General features: G+C 43.3%; 1 protein-coding gene across 50 annotated transcripts in view; it reads right to left on the reverse strand.

Moving 5' to 3' along the window:
- Positions 1 to 18,113, reverse strand: part of Magi1 (membrane associated guanylate kinase, WW and PDZ domain containing 1) — a 603,975-nt gene that overhangs the window by 191,416 nt on the left and 394,446 nt on the right.

Consider the following 18,113-nt stretch of genomic DNA (forward strand, 5'->3'; position numbering starts at 1 on the left):
CAAGCTCCCAACTCTGAGCCCAGATAAGCCCTTCTCTCCTTAAGTTGCTTTTCTCAGGTGTCATCCAAACAATGACAGGAGCAGTGAGAGGAATTCACATGGCACAAATGGAGACAAGCCACTTATCCTTCCATCACTAATTCTTATAAGTACAGTATTAACAGGGTAACAGATAGGCAGAGAAAACATAAAAAAGGCTGTAAGAACTTATGTTTTCCCCTCGTTCTTTAAAGGTTGGGCTTATATTTTGTTGTCTTTTTTTTTTTTTTTTTAAAGTGCTGGTGATTGAGCTCAAGACTGGTGATTGCATGTGGTATGCAGAGCTCTACTACACTACATCCTGACTGATGCTTGAGGCCTTAGTGGTTACCAAAATCTTTTAAGGCTACTAAGAAAACAAAGAAAGTTTTAGCACTTCCCAGTGTGGGAGAATCTGGATGCAGAGGTCCCTTGACGTTTTGAATGCTCCCCCAGTTCTATGATCCTTTGTCCTCAGCGGTCAGCCCCCAGTTACGATATCCATACTTAGGAGATAGGAAACAAGACTCTGTAGAACTGAGGAGGAAGAAACCAGCAAGGGCTTGAGCCTTAAAGAACAATCTACCACATCGGAGGAATCCAAAGCTTTAGTTTATTAAGTAGTTGTACAAATAACAAGGAAAGCTAAGGCTCTCAAGGACAGAAAAGGCTCTCAACTCGCCTAATCCTGTGACCCTTTAATACAGCTCCTCATGTTGTGGTGACTCCCAACCATAAAATGATTTCATTGCTACTTCAAAATCTTAATTATGCTACTGTAATGTAAATATCTGATATGTAGGATACCTGATATTCGACCCCTGTGAATGGGTCATTCAATCCCCAAAGGGGTGTCAGCTCTTGGTCTAAATCTAAGCTGTAAAACTCTAGATAGCTATTACCTTGAACTCGATGGGCCCAGATGTTTGGCTATAATCTTGGAGGGGTGGGGAAGGTATTAACTCTGGAAACTGAAAATCTTGGGAATTTACTCTCCTGGGTACTTGCTTATTATAAAAGATCATTTTTACTTCCATTTTGTTTCTTCAAAAATTCTTTTAAAAATTGAAAGCTGTACATGAGTTACAATGTAATGTTTAAATGCACATATGCAGTACGTAATGTTCAAATCAAGATGAATTCATCTATTTACGGAAGGATTTTCCCTCCCTCCCTTCCTTCATTTTGTTTCTTCAGCAATGAGCTCTTGTACCTGGGCTGGCCTCAGTCTCCATGTGGAGCTGAGGACAACCTTGAAGTCTTGATCCTCCAGCTTCCTCCTCTCTAGTGCTAGGACAGTGGCTGCCACACCCAGGTGCTTTTGCCACTTCTTTACGGTGAAAACAATAATCTCTTTCTTCTAGTCTTTGGATGTACATGATACACGATCACTGTCTGTAGTCAGCCTACCATGCGACATAACCCCTGAGCGTATTCCTTCTATCTTACTAGAACCAGACACTGTCGGTTGGACAGGCTTGATACACTCCCTTCCATTTCTTTCCATTATGAAAAGACACGTGAGAAAGCGCACGGATAAATGTGTGCTAAACTAAAACACGCTTCCATACAGAAAAGCCTCGGACTTTTATGGTCAAGTGGAAAACAGTCTGGGACTAATGCACATCATTTGTGTCAATATACAGTTGGAACTGAGCCACCAGACAACACGCAGCCATAAAAAGAGTGGGATGTGAGTTTGCACTGCTCTGAACAATTTATTAACACACCGAAGCAGACTCAGCGAAGCCACGATTGGGCAGAAACACCTACCTCCACCTTTAACATGAGCCTAGAACTCAGATATTTAATGTTTTGTCCCAGACCTAAACACCATGAAACACATTATCAAATCTCAGGCATAACTGTAATTTAAGAAGATAGTATAGACTGTCAACTAAATTAGAAAATGTCACTGAGTGTAGAGTGTGCTTTAATTCCTGGACCATGAAAGAGTAGGAAACCACACATCTTAGAAAATGGATGGTTATGACAATGCTTCCGTTTAGAACAGTGTGGTAAAAAGCCTTTTGTAATAATTCCCACATAAGAACCTTGAACTATCTTACATGCTAAAACTGATCTTTCCAACATAACTAAGGCTAATACATAGTAAATTACTGAAATCAGATACAAAAGGGCAAGAAATCAAAAATTCATATAAATTTAAAAGTCCTTTACTTCAGCACACACACAGTCACTGTCTAATCCATCTTTTAAAGAACACTGAGAATTTAGCTTTGGACTTAAGACTCCCTGTTTGGGAGCGCTTTCTTGGAATAAATACATCATGCTTACAAGTCAGAGGCTATGATTCCCAATTGTGGCTTCTCTGAAATGGAGTGATAACAGAGACAGGTACGAAGCACTTTGAGGGCTTTGGGTTTTTATGGGTGTCTTAAAATTTTTACGGACTCATCTAAACCTAATTTCACAATGACTTTTAATCGGCCACCCTTTATTAGGACTTCTCGGAAGAGTCTAATGACAAAGGACAATTCTCCATTTCTCTCACTCATTACGTCCATCGCTGGTTTTCATGGCTCTAATTAAGTTAAACTCCTGTAGGAAGGGGTAACAGGTATGCACTAGGCTGGTAACAAACAGAACAGACCAGTCATTGAAAACACCATACAACTCGGGAGAGACAATGGTATACCTGCTTGTCCCTGGGTTCTGAAGTTACACTGAAGGGACTAACGTGTCAGGATGAGGGAGCTTTCTGAGGTGAAATCCTAAGACACCTCAACTTTCAGTGTGGTGTCTTTACTCTCTCGTTTTGCAAAAGCAGATGCCACATCCTGAGGTGACTTAAGCAACTTTGTAGAGAAGTCCCTGTGGCCTCCTGCCAACAGCCAGCAAAAACTGATCAGGCATGCAATCAGATATCATGAAAGACTATCCTCCAGCTCTAAAGCATGCAGGGCTGCAGCAACCCTGCCCACACGTGAGCTTCAAATTCACAAGACTGGCCTCAGCCAGTTGCGGATTTCTGTCTTACAGAGCCTGAACGGGATAGCGCATGTTTATAACTAACCTCACTAGGAGGAAGGACAGCTCACCTTACAGAACCAGGAACCAATAGATCCCTCTACTAGCTTGTGTGCAGTCAGCAGGGGGCACCTTTCTAATGGAAAGGCTAAGTGGCTAACAGAATCTTCCTCAGAATGGCTTCCTAGCTTTTGTCACCACGTTACATTTGAGGCTCTTTCTCCCTTCATAACCACCTAGTATTGTACTCAACCCAGAGGAGTGACTACAGGAGGGAGAAAGAACTGCCCAAAACAAATGGAAGTGGGCAGGGGGACACCAAGTCCTACCTCTGCACTTGTTAGGATCACAATGGCCAGGGAGAGCCTATCACCTAGTCACCTTCGAAGCTCTAGCTCAGAGCTGCATGCAAGTCCTTACAGTCAGCCCAGTATCCACCCTAGGTGATGAGTTAGCGAGTCTCTGAAGACCACACATGGGACTCTGTTTCATTACAAAACAGAGAAGGCAGAACAAACAAGAACAGGATATACCTAGAAAAAAAGACGGACATTTCAAAACACTCAATCCATCTTCATCTGAAAAGAAAATCCATCATCAGGAAGATGACCAAAGCCTTTGGTGAAGGCTGATCTAAATAAAATATGTTTTGTGAAATGCCGCAGGAGCTAAATGTGTTTGTGAGGTTATGCGGTGCGAAGCAGATCCCTACCTAAGACCTTAAAACTCACAGCAGGGCAAGGGTGGGTCTCTAAAGCAATGTGATCATCCTAAATATGTAGATATGGACATGAGTAAAGTATACAGGGCAAGGAGAAAGGTTCAGTCAAAGGATGCTTTGCATATGTTATATGATGCCTTGGGTTCAAGTCCCAGTCTTACAAACAAAAACCAAAACAAACAAAACAAAATACCTTCCATATCCAGATGCTCTACCTATGAGCGCCATCCCACTGCTCTCAAAATACCTCATCTAAAAGGCCACAGTTCCATGGATCTCATATGTTACCCTTATCTCTAGTAAGTGCAGCTGATGCCCTTCTCTGCCTCCTCTCTCCCACACAACAGACCATTCTCTCTCTCTCTCTCTGAATGAAAAGGCAGTCGGTTCCCACTACCTGCCTGTTTCACTGAGCTTCAAAGGGGCGGGAAAGGGCTGGTGAGATGGCTCAGTGGGTAAAGACATTTGTTGCCATCCCTGGAACCCACATGGTGAGGAGAACAGAGTCACACAGATTGTCCTCTGGCTTCCACACATCCTGTGGCACATATGCAGTACATATTATGCGCACAAGTACCCAAAATAAATGAATGTTTCTTAAAAAATTAAGGGAGAGAAGCCAGGTGTGACTGTAAATGGTTTACTGAAGTACTTGGAGAATGGAAGGAGGACAGGAGTCTGGGGCCAACCTGGGCTACATGAAGCACTGTTGCTCAGAGGAGGAAGCCCAGAATGAAATGTGTGTGCAAATATACATTTGCTCCTCTGGGATGAGTACAAATCTGAGATTAGATAATCTACTGTGGCTGTTCCTGCCTGTGCTGTTTAAATCAGAATGGCCCCCCACAGGCTCATGTATTTGAATGTTTAATCACCAGATAGTGGTACTATGAGAAGGACCAGGAGGTGTGGCCTTGTTAGACTAGGAGTGACCTTGTTGGAGGAAGTGTGTCACTAGGGGTAGGCTTTGAGGCTCCCCCAAGCCCAACCTGCAGATTAGGATGTAGTTATCATCAGCCACTCTAGTGCCATGCTGCCACCATGATGGCAATGTGACTAAACCCCTGAAACTGTAAGCAAGACCCCAGTTAAATGCTTTCTCTCACAAGAGTTGCCTTGCCATGGTATCTCTTCACAGGAATAGAAGAATGACCACAGTGTGTCTCCACCCAGCTTTTCTGTATGTGTGTCTGTTAAGTCTGTCCTTTCTTCCGTCCCATCCCTCAGTGCCCAGTCAAGTTCCCAAACCAATCCATGCAAAATGACAAAGGCACCTGACTGATGTCACCAAAGAAAAGCAGAGGAAAAAAGGCCACAGGGAGAAACGACAGGGAAAACTTACGCTCAAAGTCAGGGACCTAATGCTGAGATGTGGACAGTCAGTCTCCCTTCCTCTCTGCTCTAGACACCACACAGGCCAAGGAAGGGCAAGGGGATCAGAACCAAGAATGGAGCACGCGAGAGACCGGAGCGGTCCCCGCCGTAGACAAGGCTGCAAAAGTAGATAATTCTCTTAGAAAAGGAGAAGAAAAAAAGGAGGGGTAGGGGCAGAACAAATCTATTTTAAAGATCCCTTCCTTTACAATCACAATGCGCTTTTCCAAGTGTCCTGATTTGGATATTTCCACTGCCATCTTCTGCCCCTGCTTTTGGCCTCCTTCCACGTCTAATTCTGAATTTTCTTCTTCACTGAATAGATCCAGCCAAGGCAAAGAGACAATTATACGGCAGAAGAATGAATGAGTTTTTTTTTTTAAAGATCTCTTATAAATAACTATCTGCAGAAATCTTGAAATAACTGTGGAAAAAGAATTGTCATCCAATCTACAATACTAACAATATGAAGACCAGAGAAATAAAAAATAAAAATAGTAGGCCATGTAATGGCTTCACCAGTCCGCTGGGAAATTAAAAATAGGCATAGCCTCGCCCCAAGTTCGATAGCAACCTAAAGATTTATTTGCTTAACAGACTGATTTCCTAATAGTATTCTAACCTGCAGCCAAGGTCTTTAGCAGAGGGACCACTTGTCAAAAATGCTCTCAAAGAGCTTCACTAATGTTTCATCATCATTAAATGCCTGTGACAGAAGAGATCTCCTGGCTCCTCACTGCCAACCAACAACATGGCTCCAAAGGCTTTAGAGCCAGTGCAGTGACAGTGTAGAGACAGATGAGCCAGCACGCTCACAGCCAGAGTACTGACTCCCTGGAGAACATGAAAACAGACCTACAGCCAAGGCCAGCTGAACTGCTGAGATAGGGTGGCAAGCCGGATGCTCATCAAAGGTGCCAACAGAAATCCACCAGCAATGTGCACATAAACGCATGGATTGTGTGCACATATGTAACTTAATAAAGGCTTACGCATGTTTTCCAGTGACAACTGAGCAACAGGAAGACATTCTCGTTCCCTGTTTTCTGTCAGGAGATGCTGCAGCCTGGGTTACACGAAGGACAGCTCTAGCTGAAAAACAAATTCCACAGTTTTATCAAGGCTCTACCCTTGTCTTGGCCATCATTCATAATATGCAGCCAAAGAAGCCATTGCTAACTAGTAAAGACTAATGGCCAAGGATGTTTTGCAAGGGTATACAGAACAGTGATAGCCATTTGTATTCTTGCTTGTTTGATCAAGTTAGCTGGACGTCTGAGATCTTCGCCTTCTCAAGGATGACACTTAGGCAATACCACTCTCCCTAAGACACATTCTTGGGGTGATGGAGACAAGTAGGAAAGCAACTGTGTTTGTTTTGTAATCATGAGGCCCTGAGTTCAGATTCCCAGCACCCAAATAAGAGCTAGGTGTGGTTATGTATTTGCCTATGCCTCTAGGGCTGTGGGTAGAAACAGGAAGATTATAGGTGCCGGTGGAAATCAGCCTAGATCCAGGTTTAGCAACCAAGTCTGCTTCTAGGTTTGTATGATAAAACATGACATGGCGTAGCAAAGGCTCAATCTGACACAGAGGTCATAGCGACCACTGAGGGAAGAAGTCAGAGCATCACTTAGCCAGAGGTAGCTCCATTATGACACCCCACCCCCACCCCCGCCAATCATAAATCAAGAAAATGCCACAGGCCGATTCAGTGAAGACAATTCCTGATTGAGGTTCCCTCCTTCCAGGTTATTCTAGTTTGTACCAAGATGACAAAAATTGACTGGTATATTGAGAGGGAGCGGGAGAGGGAGAGGGGGGAGAGGGGGAGGAGAGGGAGAGGGGTCGCGCGCGCGCGCGCGCGCGCGCGCGCGCACACACACACACACACACACACACACACACACACAAAGTGGGGATGGCAGCTGTATTAAGTGTCAAGAGAAAATTTTCACGTTTGTTTTACAAAAGTAGTGTATAGAGCAAGTTACATTAAGACAGATGTACACATCTGAACAGACCATCTACATACAGAGGAAGAAACCCAGGAAGGTTATCAATCTAGATATAATAAGAATGACCAAGCATCTGGATACAGGCTGACTTTATTTCTCCTACATTGCCTACTTGTGTTCTCTTTCTACAGTGGACAGAAAGAGCTTTTGTGATGGCCACATTAACTGTGATTGCAGAGGGCAAGCAGTACACACTTCGTAGCGAAGACACAGGGAGGCTTGCTTCCAAAGTCACTTGAGGCTCTGGCGGAAGGGGCAGCATTAACTCTGAGGTCACCCCTCACTTCCAGGTCATGCGGGCTTTGCTTATTCCACCTGGAGTGCGGGTTAGTGCACACCGAGCCATTTTCCACGAGCAGTACTGTCAGGACTGCAGAGACACGCTTGTACCTGTTAAAGTGTCTTGTACACAATATCCCAACAGGAGTCTAAAACATGCAGCATGTTTCTGGGTACCTCAAAAGCACATCGGGACAGTCTTTGCTTCTACCTGCTAGACCTCAAACTTCGCTTGAAGAGAATTCCCAATGTTAAAATGGAGGGTCGTTTCTGTTCCCTCAAACCTGGTTAGTATAAATAGGAACACCCCACATGACCCATCCAGCCCCACAAAAGCAGGCAGGCCATGATGGTATCTAAATCTAAAGAAAAGAGAAAAAAGAAATTCCCCAAACTAAGAAGCAAACAAAACTCAGAAAATGTTTTGATCTAAATAGCACTAAGAGGATCATGTTCTGAGGAATTTTATCAGGTCAAAGAGGCTAATTAAAGAAGAAAGGAAGATGAGACGGTGGAAAAGGACCTTTGTACTCTGTCATAGCATATCCCACTGGCCTGTTATATTTACATTTAATTTAGGCTGCACAGGACCCTAGCAAATCTCCTCAGAAGTTAAATGTTACCTTCAAAGGGACACCAGGACATAAATCCCAGAGTCAGCAGCCATGCCAGCATCCACAAAGTAATCTTTAAGAACACGGTCCCAAGGGCACCTGTTTACCAGAGAAAGGGCACAGGCGGAGAGGCAATTAACGTGAAGGGCTGGTGAAGGACCAAGCAGGCAGGGAAGCTCGGCTTTCCATTAATGCTTCAGAGTCAAGGAAGAGGAACGGAAGTAGGAGGTACTTGCTCACAGGGAAGAAGAAACTGCCCCTAGCCTTGTTCTCTTTTACCTCTGCTTTTCTTTTCTACTTTTCCTTCTCCTTCTCAAGTCTAGACAGGGTCTTTCTCTGTGTAGCCCTGGCTGTCCTGGAACGCACTCGGTCTGTAGACCAAGTTGGCCTTGTACACAAGTGTGGGGGTTAAGGCATACGCCACTACTGCCTGGCTATTAGTTCTGATTTTTCATAATAAAAATTCTTAAAACAAAAATTTTTGGTTACACACACTTACACACAGGCAGAGAGAGAGAGAGAGAGAGAGAGAGAGAGAGAGAGAGAGAGAGAGAGAGAGAGGGGAGCACAAAAGCACAAACCCCATAAATTCCTATTATATCAAGTACAAAGAGTTTAGCTCTTTTGCTGTAACTATGCAAAGTAATTGATCCTCTATAATTTCTAACAATCTTCAGTAATGAGTTAAATAATTCTCATGTTTAATTTTATTATCCACATAGTCCATTGCAGAAATCCAGTTAGGGGAAGTCATCTTTTGTCGGGATCACATAATGCTTCAAATTGTTTGCTAACTCTAGATACGTAAGGTTATGCAAGGCTTTAATCCCAGCACTTGGGAGGCAGAGGCAGGCAGATTTCTGTGAATTTTAGGTCATCCTAGTCTACACAGTGAGTTCCAGGCTAGCTGGGGCTGCAACATGAGACTTTCTCAAAACAAACAAGCAAACAAAAACAACAAAAAGCTAGCTGTTGAGCAAAGCAGGATCTATTGATTAAAAACAACAATGACTGGTCTGCAAATTCCAATTGCAATTTCGAGGTCGATAGACTAGCATATGCTATCTGAATGAGCCTGAAGGACAAGAGTGACAGGGACCAGCACAGAAAGGCCAATGTCCTATAAACTCACTACTACTGGATCGCCACAGTAACTGAATTAATGAAAGCAAAAGATAACGTCAGGCCACGGTCGCTGAAGGGAGAGAAAGGATAAGTTGTTGGTTGGGCACGGAATTTTAGATTTGCCCAGAGATCTGACTGAAGGTTGGTTGTGCGATTGCATGAGTGTGCTCAATACTGTGAAGCACCGCGCACTCTTACTGAGCACGCAGGCTCTCGGACTGGAGCTATGGCTCAGAGTGACTGCTGTTCTTGCAAAGGGGAGCTGGGATCAGCTCCTAGCACCGCAGGGCGCATCACAACCACACATAAATTCTGTTCCAGGCATTCTGACACCCTTCTCTGGCCTCCCCGTAGGACACTCAGATGTAAATTAAAATAAAACTTTTTTAAAGATGGTGAAAGATCTATAATATATATATATATATATATATGTGATATATATATATATATATATATATATATATATATCCACGTTTAGAGGTTAGTTGAAAAGTTCAAAACAGGATAAATCAGAGGGGGAAAAAAATCAAATTTCCAACTTCTCTTTAAAATTGAGAAGAGGTGGCCACGGTGCGACCATGCTACAACCCAGCAATGAAGAGCCAGAGGGGAACAACCATTCCTGTCAAGGTGGCCCAGCTCTCCCAGATTCCCAGCATACGCTGTTACAAACCTGCATTGCGGGTTTCAGGTACGCGGGTCAAGAGGGTGTCGAGAGTGCTGTGTCTATGAAGGAGAACTCTAATGCTGTTCTAGTCACAGCAACATTACGATGCCTGTAAGAGCTGGGCGAGCCCGTGCTATCGTCTTTACATGGGGGTTGCCTGAAATCTCAATGCTCAAGGATGAAATGGACAGGAGAAACCAAACATGCGCCATCAATGGGCTGCACTAAAAGTGAGGTCTGCGCCCTTACAAACAGTGGTATTCCTCTCACTCTGCAGGGAATGGAGACAACCCTCCACCCTCTCGGTAGAGAAAGGCCCAGACTCTGCTAAGGTTCTGCAATTCACTCTGTTCACAGCTCTGTATCAGAGGCAACTCCTGGTGACTACTTCCTCAGCCACTGGCAGCACAACTCCTCTTTCTCTAGTCAAATAAACATGATAGTGGCCGGAAGTGGCTCTTCCACCTCAAGAACAGGACTGGATTATGCACCAACAAGAAGTAAGGTGGTTAACTTTAAGGTGAATGATCCTTTACGCTAATGAAAATTGCAAGCTTACTTCCGGTCAAGTTCCACGTCAGGACTATCTGCGGAGAGCAACTGTCATCTGCACGTGTTAGGTGCTACAGATTTGACAGAGGGGCAATGCCTGGGACTCCACCCAGAGGTATTGGGACAATGTATGGGACTAGCCTTGGATGTCCCACAAGGACAGGCGGGTGCTATTACCATTTACAGTGCAGAGGCAAGAATATTAAACCACCTTCCACACTTAAAATCGGGTTATACACGGAACAGTTCCACAAAAATGACTAGTAAGACTCTCACGGTTTGTACAGTACAACATGAAGTATACATTTAGGCTTCCTTTAAACATGGGTGTGAAAAAAGAACCCAAATGTGCTAAGTAAATGAAGTTTCATATATCTTCATCTATGATGAAGTATCTATGGATGGAATATTATTCACTGTGACAAGAAGTTATTTGACATGGGATTCAGTTCCCAGCATTGGTGCATTGGGGTGAAGTGGGGTGGAGGGGGTGGAGGATGATAAGGCAGAACAGACCGGGTTATAATCCCGGGCATTTACTGTATTCCAGGAACCATCATGCTCAGCAGTTTATAGTGGCATCCCACCAAATCTGACATCTAAGGAAGAGGGTACTCAAGGGGCAGGAAGAAAGCCAGTGTTCAGTAAGGTACAAGGACACACACACACACCCCACACACACACACATATACACGGGGGTGGGTGTGGGGTTGGGAGTAGGGGAAGGGAGCTTATCAATCTGATTATTGTACTAAAAAAAAACTATGTAAATACTCTATGACCATGGGAAAAACATTTGAGAAATTCTACTCCTGATTAAAAAGAAAAAGCAAGAAAAAGTAAATACCCATTGCAAGATATCTGATCACAGCGTGAACCCCAAGACAGTGCTATTTACTGAAAAGAGCCTGTGTCTTTCTAGTTCTGGTGTGGCTCATCCCTTAGCACATACCTTTAAACCCACTGGACGGAACACAGGTATGACCTTAGCACATACATTTAAACCCGCTGGACGGAACACAGGTATGATCTTAGCACATACCTTTAAACCCAAACAATGAAGATAAAGCTAGCTTGTAGAAGGAAGCACCCACGTTTGAAAGTGATGTCTAATTGAGTGGCAGACAAAGTGACGAATCAGAGAAAGATCTGACAGACTAGGAGATGCCCAACTCTCATGAGAACATAGAGAATAGAGAGGCTACTTAGAGCCGAGTATAGAAAACGGAAAGAGGGGCAGGTGGCAATTTTACCAGGAGGACAAGCTAGACACAGTTGAAGATAGAATGAACCAGAGAATGAAAAGGAGCCAGAAGATTGCAACAGATTGCTAGTCAGTTTGAGGTCAAACATAAATAACTCAAGCTTGGGACTCACAGTACTGAAATATCCAACAAATACCATCTTTTGTCAAACCATAGCTAGAATAGAACTTCCTTCACCCAAAGAAGGCTTGCAACAGGCCTACACTAGCATTCATATCTGCTGGTAAGGGAGGCATCTCGGAGAGGCCAGTGCTTCATTCTGAGGCAGAGCGCTACCCCTGCAGTTATAAATGACAGACACACATTTGCTTTCCTTTGTTCACCCCAACACATTACAACAAGAACTCCCAGACAGAACAGCACAGAGAGGACAGGAAAGACGGCGAGATGGGAGATGCTAGAGCAAACTGCTGGGTTTTCCAGATAGCAGTTACCTGTGCAGCCTGCAGCAGTAGGGAGCATCCCCACCCCCCATTTGCTTATAACCACAACTGTTTTCCCTACACCAGGCACAGAAGCCACTACCACACAGACCATCCCACCCACAAGCCGAAAATATCTGCTAAAGGACTTTGAAGAAGAAGGTTTCTAACCTCTGATCGATGCAGACAATCTGATTCAATCTGTAATATTACAGATCACAAGAATGATGTCCAAAAATATATTTCTATCCACTTATAATCTGTAGTCAGAACCGAAATCCTAAAGCAGTGTTTATTGTAGCATCAAAAATACATAATATTGAAAACTAAGTCTGACCACACAGTAAAAGGAAAGAATAGACTCTTGAGACTATGAACGAACACACACACACACACACACACACAGACACACACACAGACACACACACACACTATTAAAAAAAATTGAAAGGAAAAAACCAATACCTTTAAAGACTCACAAGATGCACCTTATTGGGGGCGGAATATATGTTGTGGAACCAAGAGCCTTGCACAGCCTGGGGGAGCACTGCACCACCTAGCGAGACCCAGGGCACCATGGGAATATTGTTAAAATGTAAATTGTCCCTAAATAGATCTATATTTATATATTTACATATTCAATGCAGTCTTACCCAAAATTCCAACTTACATTGTAGCACTGCAAACAGGGCCTCAAAAATTCATGTAGAACTTTCCTGCAGAAGTTTTCCAATCACCAACATATACATGAAGATGGACAAGAAGGTTTAGATCCAATTTCAAGACTCATTTGATTCCCAGTCCCTAACCCAGTGCTATCTTACTCTGGTAGAAAACCAGATAATCCAACCATGCACTTGCGTGGTACATCTGGCCCAGACAGAGATACAAACACAGTCAGTGGAGGAAGGAAACATTGTCAAGAAATGGTAGAACAACAACTAAAACTAAACTTTGCCTTAAAAGAAAAGGAGCAAAAGGTCATGCCAAAGCCCGGTAAGAACATAAATGTGTGATGGTACAGCCTTGAATCTCAGCACTGCAGAGGCAGGCCCACATCTATGACTTTAAGACTGGCCTGGTCTGCCCACCAACTTCCAGACCAGTCAGAGCTATAGAGAGAGATCCTGTCTCTATACCCCTGCTAACTAACCCGCTAACTAACTAAACTTACCAACTAACCAACCAACTAACTAAACAAACAAACAAAGTATAAAATAAAAGGATCAAGAACATAAAAGGAAAATCCCACACTACAAAATTTCTAGAGGAAATAAAAGGAAACCCTTCTGAGCGTCCATGAAACCCTTCTGAGCATGATCCCTACAAACAGATACAAGGGGTAATTTGGGCGGCCACAAAATCCAAACGTCTACCCTCTCAGGAAGCAGTATAAAAAGCATGAAAACACAGAGGACAGCTTAAGAAACAAAAACACTGTAAACCAAATATTTGGTAAGAATATTTTTATAAAGGTTATGCAAAAAAAAATTCTAGAAATGGCTTTAAGAAAATAAAATCCACATAAAAGGAGCAAAATATTTCAAGGTACAAAGGTCAAAAAAGGAGAGGCATGGAAAGCAAATGAGGTCACAAAAAGACTCAGCATCATCTGCTGTCAAGAGGGAGGTAGCCCAACAGTAGTGTAGCACTCTACACTATAAAGGATTAAAGTTAGATAGACTAGCCAAGGGCTGGAGAGATGGCTCAGTGGTTAAGTCATACTGCTCTTGCAGCAGACCCGTGTTCGATTCCCAGCAGCCACCTTAGATACCTCACAACTGCCCAAAAGTTCCTCAGCTGGCATCAGCACTCACTTGCACATACCCACACAGGACCACCACCTCCTCAGACACTCGATAATGATGATGATGATGGTGGTGATGGTGATGGTGATGGTGATGGTGATGGTGATGGTGATGGTGGTGATGGTGATGGTGATGGTGATGGTGGTGGTGGTGGTGATGATGATGAAGAGCCTGGCCAAGAGGACCCTTGTTTAAAATTTGGGAAAACTGAAATCTCAATAGGCTTACAGGTGGGGATGGATCATGCAACAGGCACTCTGAAAATGTTGGTGTGTTGCTTAAATTTTTCAGATAAAGTAATACCCAGCCATTCCACCCCTAGATTCTTACAGAAGACAAATGAAAGCCTTAAACCATATAAAAGACTGTCTTGCAGATGTTCACAACAGCCCCCAAATAGAAACAACAGATATTTCTACCAGCACAGAAATAGGTAAATTATGGTATCTCTATATAGGAAGCACAGTTCTACTTGGCCATTAAACAACAAACTATGGCTATATCCTGAAACATGAATAGATCTCAAAGAATTATGTCAGTGAACAAAGCATACATAATTCACCATTATGCTTTGATTGAAGCCAGGCTGGTTCCTTCACAAAAAGAATACATATTGTATGACTTCATTTGTGTAAAATTTCTAAGAAAAGCAATCTAATGCATAGCAATAAAAAATATGTACTGGGGCTGGAGAGATGGCTCAGCAGTTGAGAGCCCTGACTGCTCTTCCAGAGGACCAAAGCTCAATTCTAAACTCACAAGATGGCTCACGACCACCTGTAACTGCAGTGCCAAAGATCTTCCAACCTCTTCGCACCTCTGAAGGCACTGCACAGACACACACACACAGTCAAAACACATAAAAGGAAATGAAAATTTAAAAAATTACATATCATTGTGTAGGAATGGCAAAAGTATGGAAAACTTATACAAACAAAACATGAGTGTGGTCTTGTCTCCTCCCATTGCCTGGTCTTGTTATGTTGCTTGGTTTAACTCCCAAGTACCAGTCATGCCCCTGTTTCAGCATTCCAAGCAGCTAGGACTCAAAGCATAGAAAACTGGGCCTCTGCTTTTGATCAGGCTTAATTATTATGGTGTTGGCTTCAAATTTTTTCACACGCTAAATATGAGCAACACATTGCATATAAAATCTATCTCAATAAAGAAGTCTTATAAAGGTCTTCGGTGTAAGTCAAATGTTAACTGTTTTCTAACTGGTGCATGAACAAATACAGGCTTTTTATACAATTGTATTTGCAAACTACACGATCAACATCTGAACCTAAATTTCTCTACTTTCTGTTTCTTCCTCCTATCTAAGTCTCCCAGCAATCAAGCCACCATGTATTAGTAATCTCTTCAGCAATTCTAATAGCTGTTTTCTAAAGATTCATCTCCGGGCACTAATGCAATCAACATAATTATAATAACGCATGTGACACACGAGCATGAAAATCAGCGGTGATCCTGTCATCCCCATGTAGATATTGCTAATAAAACATTGTGCTCTCTTCTCTGGGTAAGTGATCCTTATTCTAACAGACTGGAGTCAGCTCCACCTCTGCTACTCCAGAAGTTTAGTGCGTGCTGCTGACGTCAGCAAGCAAACGCTTGATTTTTATCCTTACCTGGCTTTCTCTGGGTCATCCTGTTGAATTTGCAACAATCAAAGAAAAAGAACATTACATTTCTGCCCTTGAATTTAAATAATGATTTCCTCTAAGAGCCAATTGAGGACTCATACATTCCAGGAAGCCTCCTATTGACTAAACTCACGCTGTAACAAGCCTGATGTTTTCTGAGTCCTTTCAACGTTCTTTTTGCTCAACACGACCACGCTCGTCACCTGCTGCCAGGATCATCCTGGGGGGCAACTCTCTTCCCACCCGAGAGTCGGTTGAGCCAGGAGCTATACTGAAGAGTCATCATGGGGACTAGGAATGACGTATGGCTACCATTGGGATGTATGTTGCAAGAACACACAGATTTGCTTAATTTGTATAATATTTCAAGCACTCAGAACAGGGCTGGTATTCAGTAAATGTTCAATAAATATCTACTGAATAAAGGAATATGTAAGAGCCCTTTCACATACTGGAACACGTACACAAGGAAGTTCAATCTATACACACTGTTCTGTAAGAGCTGAATTTGTAAAAATCACTTTCGATTCTTTATGTCACTTATAATCAATTTCTAAAATCAGGAACAAGCCTAGACCATGAGGAAGCAAAGGATGCAAAAAACTTTAGTGATTTCAAGTAAGAGCAGTTGATGCAATATATTAATACACACACACATACAGAGAGAGAGAGAGAGAGAGAGAGAGAGAGAGAGAGAGAGAGAGAGAGAGAGAGAGACCGGCTGGCGGGCCGGCCAGGGTAGTGAAGGAATCTTTGATAAAGTTATGTTTTAGCTACCTTTCAAATGAAATCTGAAGAGATAGGATCACAGACAATTTATAGAAGAAAGTGTTTAATTGGGGCTTACACTTTTAGAGCATGAAGTCAGGACCATCCTTGTAAAGAACATGGATGTAGACAATCATGGCCTTAGAGAAGTATCTGAGAGCTTACTTCTTGATTCACACAAGTGTCAGAGGCTGGCCGCACAGGCCTTTAATCCCAGCACTCTGGAGGTCAAGGTCAGCCTGGTCTACAGAGCAAGTTCTAGGAAAGCCAGGGCTACATAAAGAAACTCTGTCTTGAAAATTAACAAAACCAAACAGAATAAAACTGATCCACACAAACAAGGGGCAAAGAAAAAACTGGAGATGGTGTGGGCATTTGAACCCTCAAAGCCCACCCCCAGTGACACATCTGCTCCAATAAGGCCACACCTCCTAATCCTTCCAAACTAGTTCCACCAACTGGAAACCAAGTATTTGAATATGTGAGAACCATGCTCTTTCAAACCAACACAAGTAATATTTATATGAAGGAAATATCAGTACCAGAGCCATTCTAGCCAAAGACATTCTAGGATAAAAGAAAAAGCAGTGACTCTCATCTATCTTTTACTTTTACAATTTTATTTGTTTTTGTTTGTTTGTTTGTTTTGCCTGCATTTATGTCTGTGCACCATGTAAGTGGCTGGTGCTCACAGAGACTAAAAGAGGGCACTGGGTCTCCTGGAACTGTAATTACAGAGTATAATAGGGTCATGCAAAGACTGGAAATCAAACCAGGGTCCTCTGGAAGAGCGGTTAGTACTCTAAACTGCCAGGCCCTCTCTCCAGCCCCTTGAAATACTTTCAAAATCATCCAAAAGTAATAAAACAATTCCTAAGTTTTTCAGCACTAATAAATTGTGCACCTCTCTTGCTTTATCCCAATGACCCATTTGCATAACACTGTCTTAGAAGTGTACTATGTAAACTTACCAAATGTAGTAGTCTACTCTGCTTAAGCTCCATGCGGCCTGCCTGTTTCCAGTGTGAGAAAAGCTCATGCTCCTGCATGTAAACCCCAGGAAGAAGTTGGCTTACTTTAAAGATCGCCAGTGTAGATGAGGCCCCTCAGCTGAGTGGGGTACTGATGTGGGGAGATTTAAGTCTCCCAGCTCAGTCTCCCTCTGGACACGGCCTCTAGGGTCCACCCCTCCGCCCCCAGTCCCTGCATTCCTTGTACTGAGTGATGGATATATCGGATATATCACATGTGTCTCAGTGTATCTGCCTCAATCGCACACATGCACATCCTTGGCTTGTGTCCTGTGAATGAATAAAATCATGACAATTAGACTCCCCTGGGAAAGCAACAGTGCCCACCCCACCACACCTTGGCTCTCTACTCAGCTATCCCTTCAAGCTGAGGGAGGGTTCTTCTGTCTGTAGTCAGGAGCCTGGGCTCTTACAAATCACTAGCAATGTCCTCAAGCCACCAGGACCAAAGCGACGCTGGCAGGCAGGCTATGCGTCATCTCATTTGCTTGCCTTAAGTATCACATTTTGTTGCTTCCTAAAAATTCACAGTTTTATCCTGAGATGAAGTAGCACCATTTCTGCCAGGAATCACATGAAAAAACATGGTTCTGCTTTGCTTCTGGACACACTGCACTTGACAAAATTAGAAGGAAGCCATCTTATCAGCATTCTTATTGGAGGAAGAGGGGGGAGGAGGGAGGAGGAGGAAAGAAGAGGGAAAGAGGAGGGGGGAGGAGGGAGGAGGAGGGGAAGAAGAGGGAAAGAGGAGGGGGGAGGAGGGAAGGAAGAGGGGGAAGAGGGAGGGGAAGGAGAAGAGGAGGAGGGGAAGGGG

The sequence above is a fragment of the Rattus norvegicus genome, chromosome 4 (assembly GCF_021556685.1).
Source record: "Rattus norvegicus strain SHRSP/BbbUtx chromosome 4, alternate assembly SHRSP_T2T, whole genome shotgun sequence".
NCBI classification, from domain to species: Eukaryota; Metazoa; Chordata; class Mammalia; order Rodentia; family Muridae; genus Rattus; species Rattus norvegicus.